The 13,638-nt window shown below is 54.8% G+C and overlaps 1 long non-coding RNA gene across 5 annotated transcripts; it reads right to left on the bottom strand.

Moving 5' to 3' along the window:
* Window positions 1-1,261: 1,261 nt before the first annotated feature.
* On the bottom strand, window positions 1,262-10,564 carry LOC142598430 (uncharacterized). 5 transcript variants are annotated; one of them, XR_012832644.1, is made up of 5 exons: window positions 7,650-10,564; window positions 6,963-7,227; window positions 3,677-4,003; window positions 3,463-3,572; window positions 1,262-1,656 (listed from the first exon to the last, which is right to left on the bottom strand). It is a non-coding gene; the product is annotated as an uncharacterized LOC142598430 (long non-coding RNA). The 5 variants fall into 5 exon arrangements; XR_012832647.1 differs by lacking the exon at window positions 7,650-10,564 and adding an exon at window positions 2,550-2,727 and having other exon boundaries at window positions 6,963-7,532; XR_012832643.1 differs by lacking the exon at window positions 7,650-10,564 and having other exon boundaries at window positions 6,963-7,532.
* Between the last annotated feature and the right edge of the window lie 3,074 nt (window positions 10,565-13,638).

The raw sequence follows: 13,638 nt of genomic DNA, 5'->3' as shown, positions 1-13,638 counted from the left end.
GGTGAGCGGTGGAGGCGGGTTGCTGCTTGTCCACGGGATGCAGAAGAGCCGAGGGTCAAGCAAGGAGCTGCACGGAGCCATCCGCTGCCCTGCATGGGTGAGAGGGAGGCGTGCTGGGCCGGGGGACCCTCCATAGCCGACGTCCCCCAGCTGTGTGGCGGGCACGTGGGGAGCTTGTGGCCGGGGCGCTCCCCGCGGGGTGAGCTGCTGTGCCGGCAGGATGGGGTTGCAAATCGGGGAAGAGACTCGCTCACAGGAGGTGAAACGGGAGAGATGGCCCCAAGTATTTGGGAAATTCTCTGGGACTTGGATTTGCCCAGGCGAGGGCAGGGACGCTTGCCTGGGCTTGCTGAAGCCCTGTGCCAAAAGTGCCATGGGGCCCGGGCCGGTGGGGATGCTGGGAGTGCCCGGGGGCCGGGGATGCTGAAGGTTGCTGCAGGTGCCGGGGTGCCAGAGCAGTCAGGGGTGCCGTACCTGCCTGTGGTACCTGGGGGCCCTGAGGTGCCCCCCCCACGGAGGGTGCCCAGGCTGCGGGGAAGGGCTGCTGCTGCTGCTGCTGCTGCTGCTGCTGGGGCAGTCGGCACAGGGTGGCTGAGCCTGGAGGAGAGACAGGAGCGATGGCCAGCGGTCAGCTCCGCTCTTGTCCCCACAAGCGTCCCTGGGCTGCAGGGGTCGGGGTCAGTCCCTACCTCGCGGGGAGAAGGTTTCAGGATGGACACAAGGCTGCAGGAACCGGGGTGCTGGGGGGGCCCAGGAGCCGCACGCTGGGAGCTGCAGTGGTGGCAGCGCCATGGTCCCTTGTGACCGTTGGCTGCTAAGGACTCTCTGTTGTCTCCCAGGAGGGAATGTGGGGACTCCCCGTGTTCCACCCTGCCCCCAACAGCTTCCCCAGCTCATCATGGGCAGGGAAAGGGTTAAGGGGGGGCTGGGGTGCCCCCTGGCTCCTACAGGCAGCCCTCAGGTGCTGTGCTTGCCCGTGCCTTTGGCTGGAAGCCTTGCTCCATTCCCAAGAGCTGTGATACCCCGGGGATTGGTCAGACTTGGTGGAACGAGTCCCACACCAGGCCTGCTGGGATGGAGGCTACAGGCTCTTCAGGAAGGGGGGGGTTGACCCTGGCTGGACGCCACGTGCCCACCAAGCTGATCTATCACCCCCCCTCCTCAGCTGGACAGGGACAGACAAATATGACAAAGAGGCTCATGGGTTGAGATAAGGACATGGAGATCACTCGCCAATTCCCATCACAGGCAAAAGACTCAATTTGGGGAAGTTAGTTGAATTTATTGCCAAAGCTATCAGAGTAGGGTAATGAGAAATAAATCCAAATCTTAAAACGCCTTCCCCCTCACCCCTCCTTTCTTCCCAGGCTTGACTTCATTCCTGATTTCTCTACCTCCGCCAGCCGAGTGGCGCAGGAGGATGGGGAATGGGGGTTGTGGTCAGTTCATCACACACTGTCTCTGCTGCTCCTTCCTCCTCTCACTATTCCCCTCCTCCAGCGTGGGGTCCCTCCCATGGGAGACAGTCCTCCACAAACTTCTCCAGCATGAGTCCCTTCCATGGGGTGCAGTCCTTCAGGAACACACTGCTCCAGTGCGGGCTTCCCACAGGGCCACAGCCTCCTTCGGGTGCATCCACCTGCTCCAGCGTGGGCACTGGAGGTAGTCACGGAAAGAGAAATCAAAACGCGACAAACACAAGAAGGGATTATAAGTTAGAGAACATAAGACGGATACAGAAAGAAATAGAAAGGGAACAGGACAGAGAGGCAGGAAATGAAAAAAAATTGTTAAAGGAAACTACGTCGAGGAAGATTCAGAAAAGAAAATAAAAAGTGATGGGCTACAGGAGCACACCCAGGTCTATGAGGGTTTGGCTGTGCAGGTGTTAACTGAGACTCTAGTCCAAGCCAAAATAAGTTGTCCGGAAACCAAGGAGGCTAGGAACTTTGACATGTTAACAGCCAAGAGGTCTGCAGAAGGCAGAAAAAGCCCAGGAAAGCGGTTAATCCCGAAGCCTCGACAGGTTGTCTTTGTGCTGGGCTTCCCTGCAGAACAGCAGCAAATCTCATCCCACCTCCCTCTGGGGCATCTTCACTCCTGACTTCTCTCCCTCCTCTCCCCGAGCAGGGCAGGAGGACAGGGAGCAGGGGCTGCGCTCAGTTCATCACACATTGTCTCTGCTGCTCCCTCCTCCTCAAGCTCTTCTGCTCCAGCGTGGGTCCCCCACGGGGTCACAAGTCCTGTCAGCAAACCTGCTCTGGCGTGGGCTCCTCTCTCCATGGATCCACAGGTCCTGCCAGGAGCTTGCTCCAGCGCGGGCTTCCCACGGGGCCATCAGCCTCCTTCAGGTGTCTCCACCTGCTCCGGCGTGGGGTCCTCCAGGGGCTGCAGGTGGAATCGCTACACCCCCTCATCCTCCCTCCATGGGCTGCAGGGGGACAGCCTGCTTCACCATGGTCTTCACCGCGGGCTGCAGGGGGATCTTTGCACCTCCTCCCCCTCCTTCTGCACTGACCTGGGTGTCTGCAGGGCTGTTTCACACTCACATTTTTCTCTGTCACAGCTTCTGTGCAGCATTTTTTAGCCCTTCTTAGGTATGTCCTCACAGAGGCACCACCAGCGTTGCTGATGGTCTCAGCTTTGACCAGCAGCAGATCCATCCTGGAACTGGCTGTGCCCAATGCAGGAGCAACTCCTGGTGTCTTCTCACAGAACAGAGATCAGCTACAGGGCAGAGAGGGGGGATTGAAAAAAGGGAAAGGGAGAGGCAGAGGGAAAAAAATGGCAATGGGCTACAGGCCAGAGAGGAGGAAGGGATAAGGAATCTGATGGAGAGAGATGGAGAAAAATAGTGATGGGCCACAGGGCAGAGAGGGAGCATTGAGATGGACAGGTAGAGACTGAGAAATACCAAAAAACCTTGAGGAGGTAAAGGGGAGAGACAGAGGAATTAAAGAATAGGGACAGGGAGCCAGACAGAGAGAGAACGGTAAAGCGAAAAATGGGCTATGGGACAGAGAGAGAAGAAATGAAAACGTAGGGACAGGGACCTGGAACGAGAGAATTTGAGAAAGAAAAAGTATATCTAGAATACAGGGCAGAGAGAGGAATTAAAAAAAAGGGACATGGAGCCAGACAGAGGGAATTAGGGGAAATGGGGGGGATTGTGAAGAGCTACAGAGCAGATTAGGAGGAATTAAAAACATTGGGATAGGAGGACAGACAGATAGATGGAGAAAGACAAAAATAGTGATGGGCTGCAGGACAGAGGATGGAAAAGAGAGGGACGGAGAAGAGGACAGAAGTGCAGAGAGAAAAAGAAAACTGAGGTAAAACAACAGAGAAAAGACTTGGATAACGAGAGGAGGGAGAGGTGCAGGGAAGCAAAAAATTAAGGGGGGGCAGGGAGGGACCAGGATGCAGAAAAGGGGTGACACAGCCCAAGGGTCCAGGACTCACCACAGCTCCCGCTCTCAGAGCTGCTGGGAGAATTTGAGAGTTTGGACTAGTCTCTGTCTCTCTCTCCCCCGCTCCCTTCCTCTTCTGTAGCTCCAGTCGCTGTCATCCACCTAAAAGAACAGATTGGTGTCTTACAGCTCTTACAGCACGAGGCTTCCCAGATACACAGCCTCACATGCGCACACCGACATGGTTGTACCACGCTTTTGGTTACCTGCCATGCACGTTGGTGATCGGATCTGCTGAGGGCTACATGAAGAGGGATCCTTCCTCACCCAGAGAGGCAGGCTGTCTCCTGTCTGCAGCTGGAGGAAGCTGCTGGATGGATCCCCTGTGTTTTATCCTAGAGCTGCTCTACCTTTTTCTGGCCTCTCCAGCTTCAGCCACAGCAGCTCCTGTCTGCAGCCACTAAGAGTCCAGCTGTCCCTTTTCACCCATGCCGCTAGGAGAAGGAGGCCAAAGGCAACCCACACAAACCTGAGCAGACGCAGCCAACACCACCCCCGGAGAGGAACCAACAACTGAGTCCTCAGTGCTGCCTCTGGGAGAGGGAAAGAACAAGCAGCTGTTACCCACAGCGATGACTGTAGCTCTCCTCAGGCAGCGACCCTTTCTTCTGCAGGAGCTGCTGGAGACACCACTCCTTCCCTGAACTGATGCTAATGGCACCTGCACTGACGGCGAATAAAGCACATTCAAAGGCCAGCTTGCTGCCATGAGGACGGGGTTTGGAGGCAGTCTGTGGCTATGCGACAGGCTTCAGGGGAGGTGCTGGAGGTGGCTACAGCTGCATAGGGTGAGCAGGGCTGGAGGAGTTTTGTCAAGCTGGGGAGGCAGCCAGCGCCTTTTCCAGCAGATGGGAAGGCCTCCAGGTACCCGGAGGGGTGGAGGCAGCCATCTGCCCCTCTTCCTGCTTTCCCTCCACCAGCTCTCAGAAAATCCCTGGGAGCTGCCCTGATGGGACCTGACTCCAACTGACCGTCAGCCTGTCAGTTGGAAACATCCTTCCAGCTCATCCGCACGCTCAGGCAGGCATGCCCCAGCAGCACCATCCCCAGGGACTGCGGCCCTTCTACACAGAGGGGCCCTGCCATCAGCCTCACTGCCTGGGGCTCCTCCACAGCTGCAGCCATGGCCCCTTATGCCCACTATGTAACCTGCTCCCCTGGACTCGGTGACAGCCAGTCACCAAGTACAAAGGACTACAAACACAGTGTGAGCACAAAGGAGACAGCAAATGTTTATTCACTGATGCGTTTAAGTCCCGAGAGTGAGTCTGCTCTGGGGCTCAGTGCCTGTACAGTCATCCTTCCCCTAGGACAATTCAGCAGTCATTACTGGGGCAGCAGATACAGGGAATGAAAATACAGTGATGGGGAGCAGGACAGAGGAACAGAAAGAGAAAAATACGATGAGGGAGAAGGACTGAGGAGCAGAGAAGGAAAGGTACAGGGAAAAGCACAGTAAGGAGAAGAAATCAATAAAAAAAGGGATGAGGAGCTCTGCAGGGGATGGAACAAAAACAGGGTCAGGGAGCAGGACAGAGGATAAGAGAGAAAATGATGAGCAGGGAACAGAACAGACAGATCAAGAGAGAAATTGAAAGAGAGGAATAAAGAAGGCGGGAGGGAGTAAAAAAAGACAGGGAACAAGCCAGAGGAATTGAGGGAAAAAAAGAGAGACAAATCAGGACAAAGAAATGAAGAATGATGGACTGCAGGATGAGAAAAAAAGCCAGGGAGCAGGCTAGAGGGGAATAATGGGATAGAGAGCTGGGCAGGGGGATATAGCAATAAACAATGGGACAGACGGTGGTACAGAGATATACAGACAAAATGTTAGGGGAAGGATGGAGGACATAATAAAAGGGATCCAGAGTGGGTCAGAGATGGAGAAAGAAACATTAGAGACAGAGAGAGGAGGAGACCTTGACAGGACCAAGGCAGAGAGATGGCGAAAGAAAAGACAGTGATGGGTAGCAGGCCAGAGGGACAAGAAAAGACAAGAGGAAGGACAGAGGGAGTCCCTCAAAAGAGAGGGACAGGGAGCAGGACACTGGCATAGAAAGCCAATGAAAGCAACAGACAGAATGACAAAGAGATGGAGCAAGAGATAAGAAACATGGACAGGGAGTGGGACAGGGAGCTGAAGCAATAAATAAAAGGGCCAGGGAGCAGCACAAAGGGTCAGAGTGAGAGATGAACAGGAAGGATGACAGGGACAGTAAGATACAGAATTAAAAAAAAATACAAAAAACCAAAACCCAAAAACAACGACAGTAAGCAAGACAACAGGATACAGAGAGGAAAAGGAAGGAGGGAGAAAGATAAGAAGGCAGGGACACGGAGTGGCATGTACAGGCGCAGAGGAAAAGAATGCCAGGGAACAGGCCAGAGAAATTGTGGGGAAAAAAAAGAGACAGATGCAGATCAGGAGAAAGAAATGGAAAGGAAAAACAGTGATGGGCTACAGGACAGAGATGGAGGAGGAAATGAGAGGGAGCAGGACAAAAATGCAGAGAGAAAAAGAAAAGGGAGCGGTAGAACAAGAAAGAGAAGGGAGAGAGGAACAGGAAGCAGGACAGAAGAATAGAGAGAAGAGGTACAGGGAAGCAAAGAAAAATCACAGCAGCATGGGAGAGAGAGGGGGCCAGTGGAGCGGCAGAGAGAGACCAGGACCCACGAGAGGGGTGACAGGGCCCAGGACTCATTGCAGCTCTCACTCTTGTCAACGCCAGGAAAATTTGCCAGTTCAGATGCTGCTTCTTCCTTCTCTCCTCCCTTCTTCTTTGTCCTGGTTTCAGCAGGGAGAGTTCATTTTCTTCCCAGCAGCTGGTACTGATGTGCGGAAAATCGGACTCCACAACTGGGAAAGTTGTAAAGTAGGTATGTTTATTCAGCGCTGGGCAGCACGGGGGGTCATCCCACCAAAATCGTGCGCACCTTGCGGCAATTCCCTTTGAATTTTATACAACAAAATGTTACATATTCAAAAAGCGCCTATACATATTCATGATCTTTCCGTGGAAAGGCGGTCTTATTACAATGAGTTCATTTCCATTGTCTCCGCCTTTAACTCCTCCCAGCTGCGCACGCGCAGTGCCTCTTGGTGGTCGTGGGCCGGGGTCTTGGGGATGAAGGCCGTATGTCTTCCTCACTGTGCACTTTTCACCTTCACCATAAAACTTACTCAGACCGGTTCCTAATTAGCAGAGAATCCTCCGTGTTCATTCCATTCTGATTTACTACCTCCTTATCTTGTGATTGGTTACAAAAATGCAAGCAGAATGAAGGGTCATCTTGACCCTTCCTTACGCTAGTTCTTGTTAAAACATCTTACGTAAGGGTTAAGATTACTAGATATGTGGCTTAAGCTAGTTAATGGTCCTGCTATTTCCCTTAAGTGTTAGTTCCCTCTATCAGTACAGTGCTACGTTTTGCATTTAGGATGAGAATAATGTTGATAACACACTGATGTTTTTAGTTCCTTTTTGTTCCTACCTGGCAAGGCAGGTAGCCTGCAGCAGGAGGCAGCTGCCAGCAGGATGGCCTTCCATTTCTTCTTCTTTACCTTTCTCTGGCCCCTCCAGCTTCAGCTGCAGCAGCTCCTGCCTGCCACCCACAGCAAGTGCTCCGCCTGTCCCTTGTCACCTCTACACTGCAAGGAGAGCAAGGCCGGGCAGAGACAACCCACACAAACCTGAGGCAGGTGCAGTCAACAGCATCCCCAGGGGAGGAATGGACGACCACGTCCTCAGCACAGCCTCTGGGAGAGGGAAACAAGCAGCAGCGACTGTTATCACCATGGATCGCCCCTGGCCAGAACCTCTCTGGAGACGCATCGAGGGCCAGCTTGCCACCTTCACACCAGGCCTTGGGGGCAGCCCGGGGCTGCCGGACAGGCTTCAGGAGAGCTGCTGGAATTGGGAGCTGCTGCACAAGCTGAGCGGGGCCGGGGGAGGCTCAGGGGGAGCTCCGGCGAGTCGGGGAGGGGCCCAGCGCCTGCGCCTGGCAGGCTGTCTGCCTTCTTGCCCCCCTTCCCCCCCGTCAGCTCCCGGGACACTCTCTGGGGCTGCCGCAGCGGGCGGCTGGAGCCTTCCCGTCCCGTCCCGTGCCGTCCCGCCACCCCCGGGCTGCCAGCGGGCACGAGAACAGCCTGCACCCGCCGCCGGGGCTCGCTCACCTCACCTCACCGCTGAGCCCGGCCCTCAGCCGCCGCCGGGACCGGCGCCCAGCGTGCCGCCATGCTGCTGCCGCGCACCGCGCATGCGCCGGGCGGCGCCGGCGCGCCGGAGGGGCCAGAGCCGGCGCGTGACCGCCGGGCTGCAGTACCGCACTGCGGCCACCAGGCGGCGGCGGCAGCAGCACGAGCACCCGGAGGACGGCGGCGTGAACCGGGGCGGCACCGGCGCGTCCGTACCGGGAAGCAGCGGCGAGCGCAGCGACACCGCCCGCACGCGCCGCAGTATCGCGTTGCCGTTGCCGCGGAGCACAGCGGCGCCATCGCGCGTGCGCTGCTCCCGAGCTGCAGTACCGGCGCGTGATCGCCTTCACGTTCCGTTCCGGAGCTGGCGGGACGAGCGGGGACGAGCCTCGGCCTGGTCCGTACCAGCCAAGGGCGGTCGCTGCCTGCCGGGGTGCGGGGCTTGGGTGTCTCTGCCCTTTCCCGCTCGCAGCCCCGGCGGCCATCGTCATTGCTCGGTACCAAAGTGCGCCCGGGTGGCTCGAACGCTTCACGCCTTCGCATCTGTCCGCGTTAAAGGTTTCTGGCCGTGCCCCTGCGCCCTTCCCCGGGGAGGAGAAGCAGCACGGCGAACCTGCGGAGCAGGTTTTTTCCCCCCAGAGTAAACCCCAGGGGTTGCTGTATCGGGCTGCCTGTGCCATCAGGGTTGTGGCAGTGTCCTGGTTTCAGCAGCGAGAGAGTTAATTTTCTTCCCAGCAGCTGGTGCAGTGCTGTGGCTTGGATTGAGGATGAGAATAATGCTGATAACACACGAATATTTTAGCTGTTGCCCAGCGGTCGAGGACTTTTCAGCGTCTCCCACTGCCCTGCCAATGAGAAGGTGGGGGAGTGGGGTGCCCAAGAACCTGGGAGAGCACGGCCAGGAGAGCTGACCCAGACTGGCCAGAGGGATATTCCATACCATATGGCATCATGCTCTGTATATAACGGGGTGAGGAGGGGAGCAGGACAGCTTGGGGTCTTGCTGAGCATCGACGTCAGGTGGTGAGAAATTGTGCTGTTCATCACTTGTTTTGTATATTATTGTTGTTGGTTTTGTTGTTGTTATTGTTGTCTTCCTTTTCTATCCTATTAAACTGCCTTAATCTCAACCCACGAGTCTCACTTTTTTTTCATTTTCAATTCTCTCCCCCATCCCACTGGAAGGGGGGCAGTAAGCAAATGTCTGTGCGGTTGTTTTCGCTGCTGGTCGGGTTAAATCATGACAGGAAGTGACAGCAACAAGTCAACAGATTCTGGAGAGAGATTTAAAAAAAAATAAGACAACACAGATGACATCCTGAAGGCAGGAGGAAGAGACTGAAAGCTGGTTTGTGTGAGGCACAGCTATGTTTAGCAGGAAACTGTGTCTGAGCAGACCAGATGCAAGCAGCTGTTCTGCAAATGAGTGATACACTGGTGATCCTCGGGCTTTGTTGGGTCGTTTGCACCTTTCCTCACCTCTGTGCTAGCAGTAATCTGCTCTCCTAATCCTGCATGTGCACAAGGCTTCCTGTGCAGGGCTCGTCACTTAGATGAGCCACTGTATGATGTTACTTTCCACCCTCCCCTCCAGCGTGCAAAGTAATTAGACGTGAAGCAGGGAAAGCAAAGAGGTATGTTGGTATATTAGGTGTCCTCAGCAGATGACTGTAGAGCCCTGGGGGTTCCATCTCTGCTCTGTACAGGACTGTAGCTCTGTACTCCTTGCCGCTCCCGCCGGTGAGCGTCGCAATTGCACTTTGCTGCTTGCAACACGCAACACTTGGTTGACTGGATGGGCCGTTCTGCTCATGTGTCGGGCGAGCAGCTCAGTTCCTTTAGCTGCCTAATTCACCTCCTTAAAACAAACACTTCAACACTCGGTTTCTTTCATTCAGACCCCTCTAAATATCTCCTGGCCTCAAGCCATTTTCAGCTCATAACACAGTGAAATACAGGGCTGGTAGAAATCTAGCTGTCATCTTGCTTTGATATCAAAAAGCTTTTGTAACTGGAACCCAATTGTTTTGTCATCAAGACTGCAAGAAAAAAAAGAGGAAGTGGCTGCCCAAAGGAGAAAGGAATGACTTGGTGTGAAGCTCTCCAGTCCTGTTCAGTCAATGACCTCAGCAGCCTGTACACAGGGCAAAAAGAAGGAGTCACAACCCAAGGAGGAGTCGCAGGGTGTAGCGGTTTCTGGAACAACCATATTTTCCAGCCTAGCTGGACAGAGTAAGAGGCGAGAGAAAGGGGCCTGCCAGGTCCCTTGAGTGGCAGAATTGCTGTAGATTGTGCCCTGGCTGTTTCACTCTCTGTATTTGGCAGAATTACTTCCCAGAGGTTGGGAGACAGGAATGCTTGCACAGCATGAGTACTGCTGCTTACGGAGCTGTCGTGGTTTAACCCCAGCCAGCAACTACACACCACGCAGCTGCTCGCTCAGTCCCCCCGCAGTGGGATCGGGGACAGAATGAGAAGAGTAAAATTGAGAAAACTCATGGGTTGAGATAAAGACAGTTTAATAGGTAAAGCAAAAGCCACACACACAAGCAAAGCAAGACAAGGAATTCATTCACCACTTCCCCTGGGCAGGCAGGTGTTCAGCCATCGCCAGGAAAGCAGGGCTCCATCACACGTAACGGTGACTTGGGAAGACAAATGCCATCACTCCGAACACCTCCCCCTTCCTCCTCCTTCCCTCCGGCCCTTTATATACAGAGCATGATGACATATGGTATGGAATAGCTCTTTGGTCAGTTGGGGTCAGCTGTCCCAGCTGTGCGCCCTCCCAACTTTCTGTGCACCTCAGTGTGGAATAGCGGGGGGTCGAGGGAGGAGCAGGGACATGAAATAGGAGGGCAGGGGATGTGGGAGGGGTGTCACATGGGGGAAAGCTTGAGTGGGGGGGAAACTCGCGTGGGGAAAAAACCTCACGTGGGGCATGTTTCAGTAGAAAGCATTTGGGGAAGAGACACATGGAGGGGGGCCAAGGGACATATGGAGGGGGATAGGACGGGGAGACAGACACAGACAGGGAGAGACAGACATGAGGGGGGGAGATGGGGCACGTCTTGTCGGATGGACCTTCTGGGGGGTTCATCACCTCTAAAGATGCAGGAGGGAAGGCACAATCATCCCACCCTACCAAGGCTGTGCAGGGCTGGGACCCTGACATGGGTACAGGAGTGTCCTAGAGCCGGGCTAGGGGTTGTGACTGGGCAGGTCTTTTTCTAGTGGTGGGCAGGTGCTGGGTTTCCTGCACCAACATTGGTAGCACAGACCCAGCTCGGACATCGTAGAGACCCCCTCACCCTCTCTGTCCTGCAGCTCCCACTGGATGAAACCCTGGGAAGATGGAGGGCCCAAACACACAGGAATTTCTTACCTTCACTGGAAACATATAAAACCCAAGACTGCCTCTTAGTTAGTGATGAAATGGAGCAGCAATACCTGCCACTGTAGTGGGTCTCAGGTTGGGAGATGGAATGCTACTCTGCAGAGGCATACCACAGGGTGATGCCAGCTTCATCTCTGTAATGTCACACCAAAGATGCGCTCCCCCCCATCCCCAGCACTGCATGGGCAGCAGCTCCCCCTTGCACAACATGTACAACTGGACCTGGAGGATCAGCCAGTCTGAAAGAGACCTCGAAAGCAGCAGCTGAAAAGGGCCATGAAAAGAGGGATGCATTTTGCAGAGCAGGAGAGGCAAAAAGCCCCCATAGCCCAGCTTGCAGCACCCCAAACCCAATAGCATTGCCTTTGTTAACCCCACAGGAGCTGCATTTGTCCCAGGACAGGACAAGTAGGTCCACAGCAAAGCCTAGGGGTCCTCAGAGAGGGAGACAGCAGGGCTCATCCCAGGGTCATGTCATGCACTATAGGAGACAGTCAGGGTGATGTTGTTGCTGTGTGTAGAGCCAGCGCTCTGGCACTCATTCTGCCTGTTTGTTTTTGCCTGGCATTTCTGATCCTGCAGCTGTCCATGTCTGTGGGTGCCAAGAGCTTGCCATCGTGCCAAGCCGTGGGGTGCTGCCGTAGCAAGTGGAAGCCACAGCACCTAAGGGTCACGCTGTCTCCTGGAAGTGTCATGCTCCAGGGTTGGTCTGGGGTCAGCAGGGCTGTCTCTGCAGCCGTGAAGGTCCAGGCAGGAGAGAGGAGCAGGACAGAGCAGAGATCAGTGCAACAGCACGCATTGTTGGGAGCCCCAAACCCTGAGCATGTAGGCTGGGATGGGGGAAGGCGGCACAACCCCAATGCTTGCTGGGGTTTCTAGGGCACTGGTGAGATTTTGGGGCACTGTCTAATCTTTCAGAGGGGCAGCAGGGCTGATTCCCAGGGCTGCCTAACATCTTTTGAGCCAGGTGCCATGTGGAGGGACAGCAGAGCCACACCATGCCCTGCTGCTGCTTGAGGGGACACCAGGGCCTGGTGCCTTGTTCAGCAAGAACTGCCCAGGGTCCCAAGGGCTGTCACCGTAAGTCTGCAAGCAAAGAGACTCACCAGCAAGGACAAGGGCTTGAGCTGAGAGGAAGAAAGGAAGAAGGGATGAGCACCCCTGGGATGTGCCTGCCAGGTCTCTTGCAGTGTCCCTGGCATAGAGAGGAGTGATGCTGGCCTTGGACATGAGCCACCCTGGGGGGGGGGGGGGGGGGGGGGGGTTTGGTAAGGCCTACAAGGTCCCTGAGACACCCACCAGCAACTCATCACTGCCCCAGAGCATGGCATCTCCATCCTCACCACACTCATACTTGCTGGACCTCAGTTTCCTTCCTCCCCAACAAATGAGACCACCCCAAGGGGGAAGCCCTGAGCCTATGTTATGACAGGGACAAACACTGCTCCATCCAAATCTCCTCAGCCCGGCAGGATAAACGAAAATCTCCCTTTCCCTGGGCAGAGCAAAACCCCATCCAGACATGCCCCAAGAGGTACAAGCGACAAGTGCCCAGCAGAGCTTGTGCTGGAGATGGAGCCTCTGTCCTCCAGCCCCTGAAGCTCACTGGGTCACTGGGGCTCTTTGAGGACACGTTACCTTCTGGCATGCACAGGGACTGTCCATCCCCTGGGATGGCAGCAGACTCCACCACGCTCCCCATCAGCTCCCTTTGAGCACTCACCCAGGAGGAACAGAGCTGTTCCTTGCCATGTCAGGCTAGGGTCCAGCACTTGGTGACTTTCCTGCAGAAAGCGATGGTGACATTCGTCACCCAGAGATAAAAAGAGGAAGGAAATGGCTTTTGTTATTGTTGTTATGATGATGATGCAAAGAAACAAGCCCAGTTAACCAGAAGCCTCTGTGTTGCCTTTATGACTGTGCCTGAATGCACTTTTTTTTCCTCACTCCATAGAGGATTCAGGGCTTGCTCTTGGAAATCACAGCCCCATAAAGCTTCTGCTTCATGCAACACCTTTGAGATCCCTCCTCCGCTCCCTTGGAAGACTCTACTCCTCCTGGGTGGCTGTTGGCATTTGTTGTTTTTTTCCCACCCAGAGAAAAGGGGTTTTGACAGATTCTCCTCTCACTAGACTTTTTGCTACGTGTTGTTTCCCTCCTTCCCAGCGTCTTGGGAGTCTATCCACGACCTTTAGGCACCTGCCTAGCCCTCAAGCAGCAGGAGTCTCGGGCTCTTCTGGGGTCATATTTGTGATTTCTTTGGAGCTTTCCCCTCATTCCCAGAAAATTTTTCCCCATGCTGGAGAACAGGCACCAATGGGAAAGAAACAGGCTTGTGCCCCTGACATGGATCAGGCTGGATGGGTTGTTGTCCTGGTTTCAGCTGAGAGGATTGATTTTTCTTCATAGTAGCTAGTGTGGGGATACGTTTTGGATTTGTGCTGGAGACAGCATTGATAATATAGAGATGTTTTTGTTCTATGGACTTATTGTTGAGCAGTGTTTACACGAGGCCAAGGCCTTTTCTGCTTCTTGCACTGCCCTGCCAGCGGGATGGCTGGGGGTGGACAAGGAGT

This window comes from Balearica regulorum, chromosome 28, assembly GCF_011004875.1.
Source record: "Balearica regulorum gibbericeps isolate bBalReg1 chromosome 28, bBalReg1.pri, whole genome shotgun sequence".
In the NCBI taxonomy this organism is placed as follows: domain Eukaryota; kingdom Metazoa; phylum Chordata; class Aves; order Gruiformes; family Gruidae; genus Balearica; species Balearica regulorum.
Note: the sequence above shows the minus strand (reverse complement) of the source record. Positions and strands in the feature narration are given on the sequence as shown.